At 41.7% G+C, this 7,320-nt stretch overlaps 1 long non-coding RNA gene across 3 annotated transcripts; it reads left to right on the forward strand.

Annotated features, from left to right (window-relative positions):
- Positions 1-487: 487 nt before the first annotated feature.
- LOC106038458 (uncharacterized) lies at positions 488-7,092 on the forward strand. Of its 3 annotated transcripts, XR_001208620.3 has the most exons (4): positions 488-822; positions 2,893-2,976; positions 4,554-4,783; positions 6,437-7,092. It is a non-coding gene; the product is annotated as an uncharacterized lncRNA (long non-coding RNA). The 3 variants fall into 3 exon arrangements; XR_007158395.2 differs by lacking the exon at positions 488-822 and having other exon boundaries at positions 2,328-2,976; XR_010828781.1 differs by lacking the exon at positions 488-822 and having other exon boundaries at positions 2,335-2,976; positions 4,554-4,712; positions 6,437-6,551.
- The last annotated feature ends 228 nt before the right edge of the window (positions 7,093-7,320 follow it).

Raw genomic sequence — 7,320 nt, forward strand, 5'->3', positions numbered from 1 at the left:
TTCCTATACTGGTTTAGACTTCAGGTCCAGCCATGTAAGTACCCTAGCTCCAAAAGTGAACAGTCAAGGCTGATAGGGATAGAGCATAAACCATTATCCATAAACCATCTTCCCTGGAGATATTCAAGACCTGTCTGAATGCCTACTTGGGCAACTTTCTCTAGGGAACCTGCTTTGGCAGGGGGGTTGGACCCAATGATCACTGAAGGTCCCTTCCAACTCCTTCACTTCTGTGATTCTCTGATTATACATACCACAAGTTAATACCAGTTTCCAGCGTTTATATTTCAATTTTCTGAGCACAGATATGACTGATACACAGATACTATTTATTACATTTTACAGTTATTGTCCCTGGATATTCCTGAGCATGTTGCTGTTGTCTCTTTTAATCAAGAGTCAGAAACATGGAGGGACAATGAGGCTAAATGACTCAAAACACATATAGGATGTTTACTGTTAGAAGCATGGCTGGAACTCAGGAAATGGCTAATCCTTCCTAGTCCTCCTTGAGAAGCTGTAGAAAACTGTGGTACTGACAACATCAGGAGTCTAGACAAATTGTATAGGGTTCAGTGAATATTTCTCTAACATCCTTAAGTATGTTTTTTGTTGTTGTCATTGCTTTTGTTTGTTTGTTTTTTCCCTTCTATAGATTTTTAGTCCATTTTGGTAGAACAGAACATTCTCCCACGTGTTATAGTACTTTTTTGTTTGGCTTGTTGATTTGTAGGTCTGAAAAAAAAAAAAAACAACCTGAACATATTTTCACAATTGATGCTGAAGACATCCAAAGATTTCATGTTATGAAACCATCCAATGGTAAGGAGACCATCTAATGCATAAGGCAATGGGAAAAAAATCATTTATAAAAGACCTCACAAGAACTGGTCACTTCTAGTCACAAAGTTTTAAATGAAAGTCAGCAAGTGTTATTCTGTCAAAGTAAAATATTTTCTTAAAGTTACTGAATTCCAACAAAGTTTATGTCTAGAAGAAGATTTCTAAACACTTGTCAGATGTATGCAGAAAGAAATCTAAATTTCACTTAAAAAAAAAATATTTTCAATCCTAAACCAGTCACAGAAATATAATTCTTTCTCACAGAACGAATCAGAGCGTTAGTTTTCCTTCCAATCTAGAGCAACAAGTTTTTAATCCTGAAAGCTGGTACCATAGAGAATTGTCCCTCTGAAGACAGCTCTCTATAGCAGTATTATTCCCTGCATGGTTACTCTTTGACCTGCTGTCAAATGCAAAATCAAACACCTGTGGCAGATACATAAGGCTATGTGTGCCACTGTTGATCCATCTGCAATATATTACAACCTAATTTATTACTAAGGGTGGTTTTCAAAGGAGATTCATTAGACAGAGTCCACTGCATAGTTAAGAAACTGTTTTTCTTCCCACCATTCTAATTTTCTCTTCTTCTCAGGTTTCTGCTTCTTTTCATGCTATGGTGGGGATATTAAGTTCTGGTGAGACAATATTTGGTCCAAAACCAGTCAGTCTGTTCTGGGCAATTAATATGGGTGGTGAGCGTTAGCTGACCCAAATTTTGTGGGTTGGATAAACCATAAGAAGTGGTTAATTATCTTCTATAGCCCATATCTGTTTAATGAGGGGTGGAATTTCTCATTTATACAGAATAAATCTGTGAGTTCTGGCATTGTCCTAAAAGAAAGACAGCAATAACTGTCTCCTAAAGGAACAAGATTTTTCACATGGCTGTCTGTGGGTTATATGATGATTTGGTGTAGGAGGCTTGACTATGGTTCTGGTAACTGTTGATAATACTTAGTATTAGAACCAGATTACTGCATCCTAGGATTACAACCATGGAAATATATACCTTGCTAAGGTCAGCTCCAGGTTTTCCCTTGGGATTGCTTTCATCTCCTTTTTAGACAACAGGTATAAAATCAGCTACAGCTTTCCATGATAGCAGATTTTAGCTTTGTGGTTTCATTGTCACATGCAATATATTAAGCTGCATAAAGAATTTGCAGAGAATTACACTTGCTTCTCCTAAATCTCTCCCTCTGCCCAAAGTAAAGTCATCTTACCTGGTCTGCCCTGTCTGCAGAAATTAAACAATAGACATGTGTTTTTACCTAGACTGGAATTGTTGAAAATTTCCTTCCTGAACTTTATCTGAGTTGAGTCACACATTCAGCATTCACTGTTGTACTATAAAATGTAGACCACTTCTGCTTTTCTCTAGAGAAAACCACAAATGCTGCCCCTTCCTACCACAGATTAGCAGTTTATGGAGAAATCCAACGGCTAAATCATAAAGTTGAGGGTACTTAGAGCCTGTTGTGACATGGTTTTTGAAATACTTTCCTTTCCCTTTCTTTCTGCCACATTGGGCACTGCTACACTAAATAAAAATTTCTGTCACTTAAAGTACAATCAAAAAGCCCATGCTGCTTAGTCACAAGTTGTCACTTGAGGTTTTGATGACGAACATTTTTGACATCTGGTAACAAGTTGCAGCTCCTGTCTGAAGAAGTCCCTCTGAGGTTAAAGGCTAATGATAATCAAAAATGAGGCTGTCTGGTTTATTGTAAAACTGTTTAGTTTAGATCAAACTCTTTGATATTAGTGTAACTGCCTCATCTGGGAAAGGAAATGACTTAAAAGTGATGTAGCGGTTCTTAAAGGGAATCAGACAGTGGGAGACGCATGCAACTTGGCTGTCTTGCATGCTGAATTTAATCTGTATTACTATTAACTCATCAGATGGTGAAAGGCGGAACAGTATTTCACAATAGCTTTTATTATGCACTTTGCTAAAAATGAGGAAATAAAGTGGGTGTGCAGAAAGCAATGATGTAAACAGAGGAATTTTCACTCTGTCATATCACTCATCACTTTCTCTGACAGCAGAGCTTCCCTGACTCAACCATGCGCTGGGGAAACCGGGGCAGACACGGATGAGCTGTGATCCCCCACCCTGCCTATGACACGGTGAGAGTCTCCCTCCTGCTGCTGTCTGGGAGAGGGCTTATTTCCAACGAAGGCTGCCCTGTGTCTAGGGGATGACTGATTCCTTCAGACGCAAAACTTTTCATTCAGGTCCCTCGAGTTAAGAAGGACACTCCCTAAGTGACCCCACCTCATGCTCCTCCTGCAGCCAGAGGTGTGTCCTCAGGGCAATGTCCCCACCACTGAACCCTGCTGGTAGACCTTCAGATAACCAGTGCAATCTGCTGGCTGATGTGCAGTTTGCAGGCAGCCTTCATCAGGATAACTTTTTGTCCTGGATTTGGCTGGGATAGAGATAATTTTACTCATGCAGGCTCATATGATAAGTTTGGGATTTGTGATGAAAATAGTGGTGCCAGCACACAAATGTTTCAGATGTTGCAGAGCAACGCTCACACAGAGCCAAGGACTTCCCAGCTCCTCGTGCTGCCCTGCCAGCGAGGGGCTGGGGGTGCCCCAGGAGCTGGAGGGGACACAGCCAGGACAGCTGGCCCCGAATGACCAAAGGGACATCCCACACCACGGGGATGCTCAGCAATGGCAGCTGGGGGAAAGGAGGAGGCAGGGGGGTGGTGGGAGCAGTGGCATTTGTCTTCCCAAGGCACCGCTACGTGGTGAGCCCTGCTGTCCTGGGGGTGGCTGGCACCTGCCTGCTGGTGGGACAGGGCAAAGGAATTCCTTGCTTTGCTTTGCTTTTCCTGTGTGTGTGGCTTTTGCTTTGCCTGGTAAACTGTCCTTAATTCATGAGTTTGCTCTTTTACCTTTCCAAATTCTCTCCCCCATCCCACTGTGGGGGAGTGAGTAAGTGTGTTGTGCTTAGCTGCCTTCCAGGGTTAAATGATAATTCTTTTGTTCAGGAAAAAAAAAAAAAAAGGAAAAAATAAAAAAAAAAAAAAGAGAGAGACATTTTGAGCTTGGCTGAATTGCATAAACATTCATACCAGGTGCTGTTTTAGGCTTCTCAGGGTTTCCTAGCCAGGTGCTGGTCTGTGAGGGTGCAAGTTTCCCCTAGATCCTGTCCCATCTACCTTGTGCAGATGTCTTGATAAGCAAAGCACCTAGGATAGCATTTGGTGTGTGTTTTGGCAACTGAATTCCTCCACAATGGATTCAAAACTGTCTAAACACATATTTTGAAGTAAAAGCACGGAAAACTTCTCCTTTCTTGGAAGACTAAGGCATTGCAGACGTGTAGGTGCAGGAAAGTTACTGCTGATTACAGCTTTATTCATATTGTTTCTGCTTCAGTTCTAGTCACGGCTTAGTTCAGCTCCATCCTCCTGGAAATCATATCACACTCTGAACAATAAAACTACTGGTATGTTTGTATGGTTAGAGAGCCAAACCCCCATGCAACCATGAAAGTCCTGTTGTGCTACGTGTTCAGCATTCACACAGTGAAAGATAGTGTCAACTTCTTTACAATCTTTCATGAGACAGAGATTAGCCAAGGCTGAAGGCTTATCAGCAGAAATATTTAGGTATCAGTCCCACTGAAACCAGTAGGGAACTTATGTTTCAGTACTTTTGTGATTTGTGTCTCCTGTTTTTAATTACAGATCTCACTCAACCATGAGCTGTAGACATACTGCAGGCATCTGAATTTTAACTGCATTAAACCAGTCTGGACCAGCTGCATGATGAAGCAGAGTTTTGCTTGGAACCAGAGCCGATGATGCTGTTATCCACCCATCACAGCTTACCAGGACTTCTGGACAGTAAGAGTGTTGTCTCCCTAGTGCCTGCCCATCCATGGCAGAAGTCAATGCCAACCACCCATAGGAAAGTGGTAACAGGATATGAATGGCCAAAAAAAAAACCAAAAAAAAACCCAACAACTTACTAGGAAGCAAGCACTGATAGACATCTTATTGTAATTAGGAATAAATAATAAATCCTTTCTCAAGAGAGACACCTGCTGTAAGTAGCTGGGGGGAACTCTCTAGTGATGTACTACAAGCATCTCCTGCTTCAGCTGCTCTTTTCTTTCTGCTAGAAGCATGACATGGAGAATGAGGTGTTAGACATTACTGACATAAATCAAGAACAATATGTGAATTGCTTTAAATCTGAATTGATGGCCAGAGAGAGATCTGCAGAAGCTCCTTCTCAGCACAGACAGGTGACACATGCCACAGGACAAACAGGATATCTGCTACAGCAGACCTGGAGTTCACCCCTGTATCTTCTGGATATGGTAACATCAAGTCAGGCATTAGGGATCACAGGTCTTTTCTTTGCAAGCTCCTGGGCAGCTTTCTCATCCTTGCTGCACACTGAGCTTGCCACTCACCAGCAGCTTCCACTCTAGCAGTAGCACATATGGGTAGTTACTTGGGTCCAGCTTGTGTAGCATGTTACAGTTCTTCATTGTGAACATATCTACCCACAGGTAGAAAATTATGTGTGTTCTCCACGACTTCTGTGTGCTTCTGAAGAGCAGTTTTATGTCACACAAGCTGTTCTGGCAGAAGAACACACGCTAGTTATTCTTTGAATGCTGCAAAGAAACCATAAATTTCTGATGCTGGAAATCCCATGCTCCTTCTGGTTTCGATGGTTAGCAGTTACTCAGGGTTTTGCTGTTGTATTTCTGTTGGGAAGGGAAGCAGATAGACTCATGCAGAGCCTTTGTGCAATCCTATTTATTTGCGAGAAGTGTGTGCCAGGTCTCCTTGCCCCACAAAAAATAAGAGCAAGCAGGAGGTGGTTTCCTTGCTGGGAAATCCAAATGTGCCAGAAGCTTGTTGCTTGATTTTTTCCAAATTTAGTATTTTGCTTCTCTGGATTTTTCCTGGCCTTCTCTCTCACACCTCTCTGCTCCCACAGTTGCAGTCAGTCCAACAGAAATCCTTTCATCCCATGTAGCTTACTTATTCTTAGCCACTACCTTAATGATTGGCGCTTTTGTCAGGGACTTCAGCAGTCTCTGTTACCTCTACCTCAAGGAACATTTGTGTTCCTTCCATTTAACCTCTGTGACTGATGCTCGGTAAAAGCTTTTTCCAAAAGATATGCTATTGTCACAACAAGAATGACTGCAAGTAATATTATATGTTAGGAAGGAATCAAATGAGAAGATTAAGGCAGTCCTTTTAGGCACTGCAATCTATGAATAAGCTCCTCAGGCTGATAGCCTGATGTCAGTTTTAAAATCTTCCAGACAGTCATTGATATCAAGGAAGTAAATTCTGTTTCTGGGAGATTAGGATCATATATAATATTATATATATTATATACTACATTATATATATATATATATAAAATATATGTATATATATATATATTTTTTTTTTGTAACTAAAAAATTCTTTTGTATTGTGAGCCCGGGTCAGTATGGGCTTAACCATTTGGTTACATCACTGGCCACTGAGGCTTTGCTAACATGCTTAAGGATATGACTTGATTTTCATATGTCTTACTCCAGTCTTCTCTCTTTCAGGGCTTCTGACCCACCACTGTTCCTTGCACTGCCTGTCTCGTGTTGCAGTGCATACACAAAATCATAGAAAAATTCAAGTTGGAAGAGACCTTTGAAGACCCAGTCCGCCTCTGACTGACTCCCTGCTAAGACAATGGAAAACTTAGTCATCTTCCTCAGATCCCTCTTCAGCTCAGTTTGGAGCGTCTCTGAGGAAGGATGCAGTGTCTTACAGGAAAGCTATGGCTGAGTCATCCTCTGGATCCCTTTCTTTCAGATTAGCAGTCCCTTTTACAATAACTAAGCCATTTTATTGTATTTCTCAAAAATTGTTCCTTAGCATGGCACTCACCCTATGATGTTTGGACCTGTGTTGTAGGTGGGACTGTATCAGCACTCCATGGAGAGTTTATATCTCCCTTGGCTGAGCAATGTCAACAATACTCCATTACCTGACCATTAAAAGCCCTGATGTCTCCTATTGCCCTCACATACATTTGGTGAACGATGGTTGAATCTGCCTCTTCTGCCTCTACAAAATCAGGAGCCTGAATTTGAAACCACTCTACTTCCCTGGAACATCCCCATTTAGGGAAACCAAGCCAGAACCAAAACATCCGATTGAATCCAAAGCTAGTAACGTGGGGGACTTCATCTTGCTGATGGATACAGAGGACAGAGCAACATCTTTTCCTGAGTTAGGCATCCCATGCTCAGCCATTCCCTGGGCAGACGGACAACAGCAGTGATATCCTGGCGGAGCTGGTGAGACACTTTAAAGCCAGGCACATATGTGATTAACATGAGCTGCAGAGCCCCACTAATAACTCTGAATTTGAATTTACAGTATTAACGAGACAGTTGGAGCAAATAACCTGAGGTCTTGCCAGGAGGGAATGTCCCCA

Source organism: Anser cygnoides, chromosome 2 (assembly GCF_040182565.1).
Source record: "Anser cygnoides isolate HZ-2024a breed goose chromosome 2, Taihu_goose_T2T_genome, whole genome shotgun sequence".
Classification (NCBI taxonomy): Eukaryota; Metazoa; Chordata; class Aves; order Anseriformes; family Anatidae; genus Anser; species Anser cygnoides.